The following is a 15,384-nucleotide window of genomic DNA, read 5'->3' on the forward strand; positions in this document are numbered from 1 at the left end:
CTTGACACGACGATGCAAGGACAAGCGAGCGTTGACATGCAGTGCATGTGCACGCTGACGCCGGTCGACCACGATGGCGCACGGCGCCCGGTTCAAACCTAGCTATTAGGTCGACTGACAGTGCGAGTTCAAGCCATTAGTACCCCTAATCCATGGCGAGTTAGCAAAAATTCCATTACTAAGAATTGTAGAGCTACATGTGATCTCCAACTTTGCTTAAATGGGCTTGGTCTAATTGGAGCTAGTTTTCAAATTGCAAAGCTTCAAAGTATGGTACATGAAACTGTAAATAGCTAATGACTTAGCAAAATTTTCTAAGTTTGAAAACAACATTTCATTGCTACTTGTGGGCTCTATTTGACCATGCTAGGCACTGAATTAGCTCATGACCCTTAAATAAAGTTTGTTACCCATGTCAAGAACTACAACTTTTATTAAGGGGGCACTGCCATGCAAACCCTCTATGCATAGTTTAACTCTAGTCAAAATAGTATCATGAGAAGTGAAACTTTGAGTAAACTAGGACTTAGAAGCAAATTTAGCCCATGTCCTGAATACAAACATTGTTCCATTTACCATCCTAGATATGTCTAAGGTGTTTTTGTGACCTCACAACCATCTCTTACACTGGTCACACATGATCACAAGCATATGCATGTATATAATCAACATCACATGTGATAATATGTAAAGAATAAGATGAAATTCCATATGCTCATGTTCATGAATGCTTGGATGATGCTTGTGCTCATGAAATGCAAGTGCCAAAAGTAATGCTTAACACTAGGGTGTTCCAATTACCTTCATAATTTTGTGGGTGCGACTGATTCCACCCTGGATCTCCTTGTGGATAGAACCCATTGTAGTTGTTGTACCACACATATGGAATATGTGAGTAGAGTGATTGGACGGTACCATAAGTTGCTCCTTTTATGGCACTGTGCTTGTCCAAGCATTTTATTAATAGATCCAACTTTGCGGGCATCATATCTATTTCCTCCATGGTATGCATGCTGTCTTCTTGGGTTTGGAGTCTGTCTTCACTCCAACCCTGGTTGGAGACCATCTTCTCAATGAGAGCCATAGCTCCATTGACTGTGAGTGAGAAGAAGGCTCCTTCGGCAACATCATCTATGTGGCTCTGGATGTGGAAGTTAGCCGGTGTAGAAGTTTTTAAGAATCAACCAATGTTCCATCCAGTGGTGTGGGTAGGCAAGGATGTATTCTTGTAACCTCTCCCACGCTTCTAGGATGGATTCTTATGCTGTCTGCTGGAAGTTGGAAATTCTTCCACAAAGGGCATTGGTTTTGCCCATTGGGAAGAATTTCATGAGAAATGCCATGGAACACTTGTTCCATGTGTTGACAGCTTCCCGGTCCTTGTAGAACCACTGTTTTGACCTCCCCAAAAGGGAGAACAGAAATAGACATAGTTTGATCATCTCAGGTGTGACATCCTTCATGACAATGGTGTCACACAGCTCCAAGAAGTGTTGTAGATGAGCATTGGCATCCTCACTACGCAGTCCACAGAATAGACTAGCCTGCACCATCATGATTAGGTCGGTCTTCAATTGAAAATTCACGTCGCCCATGTTGATAGCGGGCCCAACAGGCACATTAGCAACAGTGGGGACGGAGTACTCGGGGAGCATCTTGTCGGCCATAGGGTTCCATACAAATGGTGCTTTGATGATGGGTTCGGTTGCCGACGGAGTAGCAGAAGGAGGATCATCATGAGGTTAGGCCTTCTTTAGGAATGACTCTAGATTCTTGGTGAAGTTCGTCGGCAAGTCAGAACCATCTTACACTATCCAATTTTCATCCACAATAGGAGAAAACATGCAAAGTTATCCTATTATGAGCAATGGCTACTACACATGCATATTATCATGAACATGTCCTAATAGATTCTTTTAACCAGTACCTACCCTGACAACGGTGCTAGAAATGCTTGTTAGCATTTCTAAGTGACATCACCGAATATGGAGTTTTAAGTCCATCCCCGGCAACAGTACTAGAAATGCTTGTTGGCATTTCTAAGCGACATCACTGGATATGGAGTTTTAAGTCCATCCCCGTCAATGGCACCAGAAATGCTTATTGGCGTTTCTTAGCATCATCACTAGGATTGGTGTTTCCTAGCAATGGCACTAGAAACATCGTGACGATATTTCTGAACACGTGCAGAAATCTTCCACAAGCGCACGGATATATTGTTGTAGCATTTCACCCGGAGGTATTCGGGTATCGTTCATTTATATTTTCCCAAAGGAAGGCATGGTTTAAAGTCTCTAGTAAAGACATAGTCAAGATAACATGATTGTATAATATACCAAATTTCATAACAGGGGTAAGATACGATAAATATTGGATAGTGTGACACACACTCAAGCCAATCTCAAGGATAAAGGTAAAATAAAGAATAAAGAATAAAAGAATATACCTAAATAGGAGCAAGCTTATCTTGTATAGCTTTGCTAAATGAGCAGATCTTCATACAAATACATGAATTTCTAAGGGTTGTGATTCTAAGTTAAGGTAGTTTTGGTTACTATAGACTTGTTTGGGCCCTGGATCACACCTGGTCTGCCAGGCGAGGCCGGCCTGTAGCTCTACGTCGTATCCGAATGTGGGGATTATGAAGGACGGACAAGGCTGTCACCACCTGTCGCCTACCCCTCAACTGAAGGATACTGTAACACCCTAGTGTTAAGCTTTGCATCTGGCACCTGCATTTCATGAGCACAAGCATCATCTAAGCATTCATGAACATGAACATATGAAATTTCATCTTATTCTTATACCTTATCACATGAAATGTTGATTTTATATATATGCTTATGCTTGTAATCTTATATGACTAATGTATCAGATGGTTGTGAGGCCATGAAAACACATTAGACACATCTAGAATGATAATTGGAACAATGTTTATATTCATGACATATACCAAATTTGCTTCTAAGTGTTGGTTTCATTTGAAATGCCATTTTCATGATGCTAGTTTGACTAAAGTTGAACAGTAGCTTAGAGTGTTTGCCTAGATGTGTGACCTAAATAAAAGTTGTAGTTTTTGTCATGTGTAACAAACTTTATTTAAGGGTCATGATTCAATTCAGTGTCTAACATGGTCAAATAGAGGTCACAAGTATCAACAAAATGCTGATTTCAAAAATTGAAATTTCGCTATCTTTAACCGGCTTTCAGTTTCAATGTAGCCCACTTTGGAGCAATGTAGTTTGTAAACCAGTTCGAATTGGACCACGATCATTAAAGCAAAGCTGTAGTACTCACATAGCTCTACAACTTTCACTAATACTATTTTCATAGATTCACAACAGATTAGGAGTTATATGTACACAAACTTGCTCTGTTAGTCGTCTATTGCAGGCCAGAAACTGGTCGGGGCAGTGCGGCATCATGCCCGACCGACCATAGGCCGTGGCCACCATGTGGCGTACACGATCTGGGGCTAGGCCGCATTGCATCTGGGCATGCGCTGAAGAGGACGTCGTGCGTCCCTACCCTCACTCTCTTTCTCTCTCGCTCTCGCGCTCGCCGAAGCAGAACTGCAATGCCGCCATCACCGCCGCACCACTGCCAAGCTCGTTCACTGCTGCCACTACGCCATTGTCTAATAGCTCGTGCACACAGCTCCACCACCACCTCCTCCACCTTGCCGGTGCACTAGCACCACCATTCGAGCAAGGGTAAGGCTGTATTACGCGTTATCGGCGCCGCCATGGCCATGGAGCACCGCTGAGCTCCAAGCTCACCGTGGCCAGTCTTATCCACCACTCCTCCTACCTCCTTCTCCCTGGTTCTGTCATTACCTTATGTTATAGATGCTCACATCGTCGTTTGTTTAACCGCTACCGCCACCGTCATGTGGGAATGCGCGATGCCGCCGTGCGCATCTGCCATGGCTACAAGCACACGCTCACCGCCACTGACTTCACCAGCCACCCTTAGCTAGTTTTCGTACCCATTACCATGTCGCCTAGAGGTGTTGCACCTTCCCCAATGATGGAGACCTACCTTCGGCCACCATCTCATCGGAACGGTGACACCACAGTCGTGCTCTATGCACTGCCGTGCCGCCATGCACGTGGCCAGAGCTCACTGCTGCTTCACCATGGCTCGATCCGCACTGTTGAGCTTCACTAGGGTTGATAGATGCCATAGCCATGCTCGCCTAGCCATGCCATTACTAGGGATGGCCGGAGCACCACCGCGCATCGCCACTGAGCCGCCATGCAAACCGAGGGTACCTGTAGGTGCGGAATAGGATGGGGAACATGTTGGTGCCAACCTCGTCACCGGGGACCTCACCGTTGGTGAGTTCTCACCGGTGAAGCCACACCCCTGCTCTGTGTGTCGCTGACATGTGGGCCCCGTTGACCTGTGGGTCCCAGCTGTCATTCGATTTTTGAAATGTTTTCTAGATTTATTTTCACAGAGCTAGAAGTATCCAAATGGGGTGAACCAAATTTTGTTGGATTCATCTTGAAGTGTACTATTTGATAAAAATATGAACTCTATTGTTTAGGGTATTTTTCTAGGAGAATTAAATCGAGCAAGATAAGTGCTTTTAAAATAGTTTCTATCTTGTAAATTGCATAACTTGAGCTAGGAAGGTGATAAAATTGTGATTCCAATTTTGCTCGTCTTGTGTTAACATGCTCTAGCTAGAAAAAATACTAAACCTATAGTAGGCATTCTTGAAAATTGGTCTTCATATTTAATCCTAATTAATTGCTAGTTTTTAGTGAAATTACTTGGGGTAAAAATATATAACATATGAGCACACAAATTTTACAAAGTATTCTCAAGCTAGGAGGAAACTAAGAAAAATATTAAATCTATTGCTTGGCACTTTTCACTATGCTAAACTATTTTTTGCTAAAATAAGCCTATATAACTTGTCATTTTTGTAAATGTAGCTATACTTATCCAAATAGCATGAAATTTGTACAATAGACTAGTAATGTCATTTGTAGGCTACTGTAATTTTCTTAGAATTTATTAAGCACTGCAAATATTTATCCTTTAAATCACCTTATTATCTGAGGAAATTAATACATGAATATAAATAAATTAGTTAGGCATAACCATGAGGTTTTCTATTGTGCTTGTGATGCATATGATATGTTGATGTTATTAGTTAAGCTTAGAAGTAATTGGTTGTACGCAACTAGTTAATTATCGCATTATAATTCAACTAGATGACAACATGTGTAGTTTCTGCTGTGGTGATAATTTCATGATGATAATAACCTTTTCTATGAAACTTGTTAATAACAAAGTTGTATATAACTTACTTATATACCTTATGTTAAATTTTCATAGTAATAGGCCTTATGGTTTAAGAATTATAGCTGTTAGAAGTCTGCTGCTAGAAATGCTTACTCTCTGGACAGATCTAAAAGATTGAATGGTTTGACCTAGGTAAATACTAAATAACCCTCAGATGATTAAAATAAAGTTGTAGGCAATTTCATAAGCTTTCCATAAAGTCCACAACCATATTATTTAGATGTGTATAACTCTAGTTATGGACAAAACAAGTGCTTGCTGTCTTGTAGTCCAAAAAATTGCTTAAAAGAGAATTTGTTTAGTCACTAGAGAAGAGATATGCACCTACTCAGTAAAATAAGATGCAACTTATTATCACCTTAATACAATGCTATTGAAAACACTTATGAGGATACTTTCATCACATCATAGCATACCATACATGTCATCATATATGCATTCATGATATCTTATTTCTTGCTCATGCATATAGGATCGTCCGAAGGGATAACCCTTTTGGAGTTCAACGAAGAAGAAGAGGAGGATCAGCAGGAGATGCCTCAGGCCATAGCTCTAGAAGAAGAGGAGTAAACTCTTGAGGACCTCCCTGAGTGCCTGGATCACCATGCAACCTCTTTCCTCAATGGCAAGCCCTGGAGCATTCTAAGTCTCTTATGTTTTACAAAACTTCACTTGAGTCCTTTATGTTTGGTGCATTAGGTTATAAGATTTGTTTGGAAACACTTGATGCATAGAACTACCTTATCCAAATAAATACACCTTTAACCCTATGTAGATCTAGGATCAAATATATGCTTAGCCATGCTTAGACCGGTAGAAGTCGGGTGATTTCCTATCACCTGTGAGATATAGGTGGATACCAAAGCACGGTTGGCTATATTTGCTATTGTGGAAAAAAACCATAGGGTAATATAACTAGAGGCTAGGTGGAGTCTATGCATAGGTTGACTCATGTGATTCCATCTATGCCAATTAAGGACTGTACCGTTGTTGGAACTTCTGTTGAGATTGAACGCATGTCTCTCACTTAGCTAGCGGGATAACTCATTCAGACCGCAAAGCCGAGTAGCTCAACTCAGGCTAGGCCCCATTCTATTAGAGTGCGCACTCTAGATGATAGTAAGGATATGCAGGGAGCCAGACGTGATCCCAAGGGCAGGCCAGACCTAAACGTCCTGGCAGCTGGTCGTCCCTAATTATGCGGCGCTAGGCAAACCCATGAAATGTGGACCTAAGTTGTACCAAAGGTGACCTAAGGTGACCATTGATCTGGTCTGCCTAGGTTTGTGTTAGGAATAAATTCCAAGGTGGTTGAAATCGATTCGAATCGCCGTCTCTCCCAGACAGTGAGAAACTTGGCTAGCTCCAGCATCGTTGTAACTATATTACGGATTGATGGTTATGATGAATATGGAATTATTATACCGGCTATGGTTACTATTATTATGCTACTAAATGATATACCACATGCTTGGCATAGGTTAGTTGCTAATCTAGAGATGAATAGCTATAATTAACTTGATGACTGAATTATAAATGTACAACTAAATTTGTCGCTTTGATGCAAAATGTTGTCAAGCTAGCTCCACTTATAAAACCTCGCATAATCCTTGGACTCACTTTATTTTTGGTTTATGATAGGTAAGTCTAGCTGAGTACCTTTTTGTACTTAGGGTTTTATTCCTATTGTTGCAGTTGGTACAGTTTATCATGGCTATTGCAAGAATTGCTTCTGTCCCGCCGTGGACAAAGAGTGAGCCCTGGGCTGGCATCTCTTATTAATCCCTCTCATATGCTTTTGTGGAAGTGTGATCATGAGCTGGCACTATATTTAAACAATGTTGCAGATGTTGGTTTCAAACTTTTAATTTGCTTCCGCTACTATTTTACTTGAACTTGGTTTGTAATAACCTAAATTCATACTTTGATGGATGAACTGTATTTATGAACTTTATGTTACGTGTGACATGTATGTTGAATCATATACGATCTTGGTTGTACGTTGATGGTTAATCGAGACCCTTCGCGGTATTCGATGGACTACTTGGTTTATATGGGCTCAAGTATGATAGTGCGACGCTTGCGGGCTGCCATTGTACTTGTGCTCTTATAAATTGGTCGGTTCTGCTACAGCTGGCATCAGAGCAAGATTCAACATTAATTGCCACATGTGTATTTAAAACAAAGGTTTTTGTTTTTTCAAAACCAGTTTTCGCAACTGATAGATATATATAGGTGTTTAAACCTAAAGTTTGAATCTAAAGTGTGCTAGTGATCACTTTCCTTTATGCCCAGTTAAGGATTTCAGGTGGCTAATTAAGTACTAACTTGGGTTTTTTTTCATTTTGTCATCCATATGGCATGCTATTGTATGGATGCCATTCACTTGAGTGGTAATGTATAGATCAAATGCCTCTACGCCCAATGTAAGATGCCACTCATCATCACAGTGGCATGACCGCAAGATGTGAGCATGTGGTCTAATAGGGAGAGTTAGCTTTGATACTGAAGTGTATATATGCCTCATATATATACGGAAGTATTTAATTGTGGGTTAGCTTTGATACTACTATATATGCATATTTATATGTATATATAGGATGCATTTACTCTCAGGTAGCTTTGATATGGAAGTATATATATACGGGTATATATATGAAAGTATTTAGCTTGCAACCTAGAGCCTAATTTTTTATTTTCTGCATATATACTTGTGGGGTTGGGCTGAAATGAAATTCTTGTGTAGGTACACTAACAACAAAATGTGTAGCCTGACTAGTTAAGTTATATATGAGAGAACGTATGTATGCCACCATTTATGCCGTTAGAAGTTTTAATTTTTCCTAAATTTGTGAGGACATACAGAACGTGCATGCATCATGATAAATCATTATTACACACTTGCATTGTTCCTCCCCATATAAGTCTCTTACTTGGTTATGTAAATCTTATCCATTATGACATTGTCTCATGAGAGTTGCATCATGTTGTTGGTACAGATGGCAGCACCAGCTAGAAGTGAGAATTTCCTTTTGATGTTTGGTACCCCTGCCCTCCTTTGGAGAGTCTTGCATTGCATGGGGTATTACGAACCACTCCTCTATTATAGGAATGAAGTATACCTAGAGGGACAACCATGGTATGAAGTACAACTAACCATACCAGCTCATAACCAAGCACCCTTTTGGCAAGAATGGAGGGCAGAATCTAAAGGAAGAACTCCTTAGGAAGCTGCCCAAGTAGTGGCTTTTGAGGTGCTAAGTCAAGATATGTCAGGAGCATGGGGATGAGCTTACCGGCAGTGTCACTGGTAATTTTCCTCGGGTGGATCCATCTACAACAGTATGGGCACAGCGCAACCGCAATGCATTGATCTAAGACCAAGATGAGCGGGCAGACAGTTCTAGTCCCGCTATGAGTACAATGTTCACCGTGATGAAGATGTTCTATACTCATTAGGACACTAGGGACTTCTGGCAGAAGTCCTATACCACTTGCATGGATATTCTCATGAGAGACAAAGTTGCACAGTGTAAGCTAAGGAAGCATGTGTGCAAGCATAAAATGGCAGCAAGTGAGGCTCGGTGGGAAATTGATCAGGCATATGTAGCATTGGGAAATCTCCACACTCAAATGGAGCAAGTTGATCAACAGAGAGCTATCACCCAAGAGGCAAGAGTGGATGATCAGGCAGTGCTACCAAGACTATGGGAGCAGCTGGAGGCTGCTTGTGCCGAGGCATTCATAGCTACGCGCCAGCAGATCTAAGCAAACAACCATGCAGCCCTGGCTGAAGTAGCATGAAACAGAGCTGAAGCCCTAACCATACGGTAGGACCAAGTTGAGAGGGACTTGCGCTAGTAGCTTGCACAGACCTAGAATGTTGTGGTTGATCTTTAGCATGAGGTGCATTTTTTTGAACAGCCAACTGCATCGATCCTTGATGAGGAAGAAGATCCAAAAATGATGGTCGAAGATGATGGTTGGGAGGAAGAAGTGGAGCTAGAAGATTAGGACGATGCTATCTCTGACCTCGACAGCGAGCACATTGAAGATTAGAGTCACCTAGTGACTAGTTAAAGCGCTAGATGTATCCTTGTTATTCATGTATTGGACTTGTAGCTTGAAGTTCGGTATTCGTGATTTGACTTCGGTGTAATATTAGCACTTTGCATGTTGTCTCACTATGGGTTGAACTTTAATGAAATTCTAGTTTTGTTTTACTGGTGGATAATGACATGCATATTAACACGTTGCGAGTATGATAAGTGATCTATTTGGGGATGCCATGTTGCGAGAATGGATGATTATGCCTCTATTTTATTGTATGAATTTAAGATTCTCTCTAGTAACTTCAGTTTGACATGATTACATAATTCATCTGCAATCTCCTAGCATCATCCAATAATCACTTATTGTTGCAACTTTATAGATGACTCGCACTCGCGCTGGAGTAGGCACCAACCAAGGTGGCAACGATGGTGACTTACCACCACCGCCATCACCGTCTGTGAATGAATTCTTCACATAGTTCCTAGGTAATCAGAGAGCAATGGAGGATACACTTTGCCTCATTGCACAAACATTGCTCATGCCCGTCAGCAACATTAAGGGCCTGAGCCAAATCAATATAGCTCTTTCAAGGATTTCCAAGACACCAAGCCTCCTATCTTCAAAGTGGCTGAAGAACCGCTCAGGCGGATGAATGGCTTAACATAATCGAGCAAAAGTTCCATCTATTGAGGGTTACTAAGCATTAGAAGGCTGAATATGCGTCTCATCAACTGCAGGGACCAGTCGGGATATGGTGGACCCATTTCCTGTCCTCTCTACCTACCAACTCATAGTTCACATGGGAGCAGTTCAAGTTAGCCTTTAGGGGACATCATATTCCCCCAGGGCTAATGCGCATGAAAGAAGTCGAGTTCATGCGACTCACACAAGGGACCAAGACCCTTACCGAGTATATGCATGCCTTCAACAATTTGCCCCGATACGCCCTAGGGTTCATCGATACAGAGGAAAAGAAGATAGAAAGCTTCAAGAGAGGCCTTAGCACTAAGTTAATGAAGACTATGGCCAACTTAAGTTGTGCCACATCCAATGAGTTCATCAGTGATGCCTTGACCCAGGAGAACCAGAACAATTTGCACGTAGCAGTGAAGGGCCACAAAAGAGCAGCTAAGGCATGCACCTCAGGATCTTCCCAGTCTAGAGCTCCAGTGGTAGCTAGGCCACAGTTTCATCCACTAGCACCCAAGTTTAGGCCCCCTCCGCCAAAAGCTCAAGCCAACCGCCACTAGAAGACATTCCGTAGGGAGTTCACCAATGGCCTACCCAAGGGAAACGGAGGGCAAGGAAGCTCAGTAGGACCAAGGAGCAATCAACCATGCTTCAACTGTAACCAGTTGGGTCATTGGGCCAAGGAGTGCCCCCATCCTAAGAAGAATGGCAATCAAAACCAGGGTAATTAGAAATAGGCAAATCCAAAAGCACGTCCTAGATATGTGCATTATATAGTTGTTGAAGAAATCCCTACAGGAGAAGTTGTCACCACTGGTATGTTTCTTGTTAACAAACATCCCACCATCGTTTTTTTATTCTAGAGCTTCTCATTTATTTATGAGGCAAGCATTTACATCTAAGTATGATCAAAAAATAATTAAGGTAAACAAGGGTGGTTATAGTATAAGTTCAGCTAGGGCTACTATCTCTACAAATCAGATAGTCAGAGGTGTGCTCATCTCTATACAAGAGAGGGAGTACACGATGGATCTAATAGTGTAGCCTAGATTAGCCATAGATGTGATCTTAGGCATGAGTTGGATGAGTGACCATGGAGTTCTCACTGACACATCCACTTGGACAATTATGTTGAGAGAACCAAAGGGAGGTAATGCTTTTCTAATACCACTTTCCTGAAGTTTTGATCTCCAAAACTTGTCTTGTGCTATCCAAGCCACTACCCTTTGTGATATTCCAGTGGTTTGTGAGTTTTTGGATGTATTTCTAGATGAGTTGTCAGGTTTACCACCGGATAGGGATGTGGAATTTAAGATTGTGTTAGTGCCAGGTATGGCACCTATCTCAGGAAGACCATACAGGATGCCACCAAATGATTTAGCTAAACTTAAAATTCAATTACAAGAACTGTTGGACAAAGGTCTCATTCAACCTAGTTCGTCTCCATGGGAATGTCTAGCTTTATTTGTAAAGAAGATGGACCAATCCCTGAGAATGTGTGTGGATTATGGGCCGCTTAATGTTGTGACCATTAAGAATAAGTATCCTTTGCCTCGCATCGGTATCCTATTTGATCAACTGGTAAAAGCAAAGGTATTCTCTAAGATTGACTTGAGGTCCGACTATCATCAGATTAAGATCAGGCCATAGGATATAACTAAAATAGCTTTCTCCACTAGGTATGGCTTGTATAAGTAGTTGGCCATGTCTTTTGGACTAACAAATGCTCCTGCCTACTTCATGTACTTGATGAATTTGGTATTCATGCCCGAGCTCGATAAGTTCGTGGTTGTGTTTATCGATGATATTTTGATTTATTCGGAGAATGAGGTAGACCATGCAGAGCATCTGAGAGTTGTTTTGACCAGATTGAGGGAACATAAGTTATATGCCAAATTCAGCAAGTGTGAATTCTGGTTGAGCAAAGTACCTTTCTTAGGTCACATCTTATCTGAAGATGGAATTTCTATAGATGCATTAAAGTACAGGAAGTCATGGATTGGAAAGCCCTGACTTTAGTTCATGAAGTTCAGAGTTTTCTAGGGCTAGTAGGTTACTATCGTCTTTTCATTCTGGATTTCTCCAATATAGCTTAGCCCATGACTAGACTACTTCAGAATCATGAAAAGTTTAGTTGAACGCCAGAGTGTGAATCCGCTTTTCACACCCTAAGGGCCTTGTTAACTACAGCTTTGATTTTAGCACAACCCAACATTGAAAAGCCTTTCGATGTGTTCTATGATGCATCGGGTATAGGTTTGGGGGGTGTGTGCTCATGCAAGAATGCTGAGTTATTGCCTATGCTTCTCGATAGTTGAGAAAGGATGAAGTCAATTATCCTACCCATGATTTGGAGCTCACAGCAGTTGTTCATGCATTGAAGATATGGAGACATTACTTGTTGGGAAACGTATGTCACATATATACTGACCATAAAAGTCTCAAATATATCTTCACTCAACCTGAGCCGGACATGAGGTAGTGAAGATAGTTAGAGCTGATCAAGGACTATAATTTAGAAGTGCACTACCATCTAGGAAAAGCCAAGGTTGTAGCAGATGCACTTAGTCAAAAATCTCATTACAACACCTTAGAAGCCTTGTTGGAAGATGGATTTAATTTGGTACATCCTGTTGTGCAGCACAATATCACTGTCAATTGCTCACTCAAGAGCAAAATCATAGAACTATAGAAGATGGATGTAGGTGTGTTTCACATCAAGCGAAAGATGAAAGAACAGGAAACCAAGCATTTTAGGTTTGATGAAAGAGGTGTGCTATGGTTTGAGGAACGACTTGTAGTACCAAAGGACCATGAGCTTAGAAATCAAATTTTAGATGAAGCTCATTCATCCAAGTTATCTATCCATCCAGGTAGTAGCAAAATGTATCAAGATTTGAAAACCCGTTTTTGGTGGACCAAGATGAAGAAAGAGATCGCCGCCTTTGTCGCTAGGTGTGATAATTGCTGTCGGTGTTTTGAGTAAACACCAATGAGTAAATTTGTATATTACGTGTTTGGCCCAGATGGTGTGCTAAGAAGACATAGGGTTTGTACTGGTTCGGGCAGAATGTCCCTACGTCCAGTTCTTGGCTGCTGCTTGTATTACTTAGCACTGAAAGTTCGTAATAGAGGGTTACAAACTGGTGGGAGAGCGAGATAGCGCCCAAGTCTCTATGGTTTGATTGCTTGATGTCTGATATGGTGTGGTGAACCGATGCTATGTGATGCACTTGTTCGATGTCCTGATGTGGGACGCCCTACTTTCCCTTTTATAGTCTAAGGGAAAGCAGGGGTTATGGCCGAAAGGAAGGGGGAAAAAGAAAGAGAAAATAAGGCTCCTGGAGGTGTTCATCTTCCTCTTTGTGTGGGTCCCACTGACCCTATAGATCGTGGTCGCAGTGGCGTCGCACCAGGGTCCTATAGGCCGCTACAGCATACGTGCGGGAGTCATGCGCCATTTTTGTCTTCCATCCCATCCGAGCGGATAGAATGGTCAAAGGGTCCCCTTCTAAAGGCCATACGGGGGGCTAGCGGTATAGTACCAGCCAACTAACACCAGTTGACTAACGTTGGACGGTGGTCAGGTAGGGAGTTAGCAGCATAGTGCCGCCCTATTGATGAAGTGGGCGACATGAGTCTTCCAGCATGGCCTGATGCAAGTGCTAGTGGCATCAGGATACATCTGAGGCATGCTCCTGGGCATGCACCTCCATGTTGTATTGGTTGAAGTGGTTTGGGTCCCACCCTAGGGCCACTGCTTTTGTCCGATAGCAAATCCGACCCCAAGGAACGGACGAGGTGGAAATCTCGCCCTAGGGGCTAGGCGAGATGGAATCTGACCCTCGAGGGTCCGATGAGGTGGAGCCCTCCCATGGGACCAGATGAGTCAGAGGCCATGCCTTGGGGTCGAATGAGGCGGAGACCTCGTTCCTAGAAATGAGGTGATGAGGTGTGGTGGAGACCTCGGGGTCAAACAAGGTAGAAACCTCATCAATGGAGTTTGACGAGGTGTGGCCCAGCCCCTAGGGGTTGAATGAGGTGAAAACCTCATCCTTGGAGTTGGATGAGGCGTGTCCTGGCCCCTGGGGGTCGGACAAGGCGGAAACCTCATCCTTGGAGTTGGACGAGGCATGGCTTGGCCCCTAGGGGTCAGACAAGATCGTAGTTACATCTTTAACCATCAGATGAGGCGACGTGATACTCATTAATCCTTTTGTTCGGATACCCGGGTATAGGTATCCGACAGTAGCCCCCGAGCCTTTGGTGGGGTGAGACACTCCTGCAAAGGCTTTTTGCGATTTGTTGCTCCTGTGGCTGTTGTGCTGTGTAGGGTAATCGAGTTGGATTTAGGCACCCAGCCTCCATGTGGGGGACTAGCAAAGTGGATACGGATGCCCAGCTCCTAAGGGGGAGACGCGCTAGCAATCCATTTTCCACTGGGTGCACGTGAGAGCACCTGGTGGGCGTAGCCCCCGAGCCTTTGGAGGAGTGAGACACTCTTGCGAGGGCTTTTTGCGACCCATCACTTGAGGGTGTACAGGAGTATTGTTTGTTATTGTCGCTTTGCAGGATGGCGAGCCCCCGAGCCTTAGGGGGCCGGTCGCCTTGTTTCTTCCATCACTCTATTTGCGGTTTCCGCAATTGGAGGTGACTTGTCATTTGTCTATGACCATGCATTCGGTCTCTTTGCGATGCCGAGCCCCCCAGCCCCCATGCATAGTAGGGGTCCGATTGGGGTTCACTGGCAGTGGAGCGGAAATAGGGGAGCGAAGGATGGAACTCAAGAGCAGAAGGCGGATTGGAGGGGCAAGGATGTGGCTGTGCATATGAAGGTTGGAGAGAAATGGTTCCATTTATAAGATAAGGGCGGAACGGGTGAGGTACGAACTGTCTGCCTAAATTAACATGCCCCATGCCTCGCCAAATCCATTTCTTTTGGGGCTCGTGCCCTCACTATTCCTTGCAGCATCAGTCACATTGCCACCTCAAGAGACGAGCGCATGCCTATCCAAATCTTCACCGTGAAGGATCCGTCGTGTGACGGTTGGTGTTCAAAGGCTATGGGCTACCACAGGTAAGTGGGATACAGAGCTGAAAACGCTCCCATGGCCCATTAATGCCTAGGAGTTCAAAGGCTAGCCCACCAATGGGTTCACAACCGCTCTAGGGCACCCTAGAGTTAGGGGAGGTTAAAGACAGGCCCACTAGCGGCCAATACCCAAGGCCCGCAAAGCGCCACGAGCGTCCTAACCCTCATTTCGAGCCTTGGATGATGCAAGGTCCATGGTTTTTCCCCCAACGAAAGGCATCGAGCCCTCG

The 15,384-nt window shown here is 43.2% G+C and overlaps 1 non-coding gene across 1 annotated transcript; it reads left to right on the plus strand.

Annotated features, from left to right (window-relative positions):
• The first annotated feature begins 1,194 nt into the window (after positions 1-1,194).
• On the plus strand, positions 1,195-1,301 carry LOC136511848 (small nucleolar RNA R71). The gene has a single exon (XR_010772883.1). It is a non-coding gene; the product is annotated as a small nucleolar RNA R71 (small nucleolar RNA).
• Positions 1,302-15,384: the final 14,083 nt, after the last annotated feature.

The sequence above is a fragment of the Miscanthus floridulus genome, chromosome 1, assembly GCF_019320115.1.
Source record: "Miscanthus floridulus cultivar M001 chromosome 1, ASM1932011v1, whole genome shotgun sequence".
Lineage (NCBI taxonomy): Eukaryota > Viridiplantae > Streptophyta > Magnoliopsida > Poales > Poaceae > Miscanthus > Miscanthus floridulus.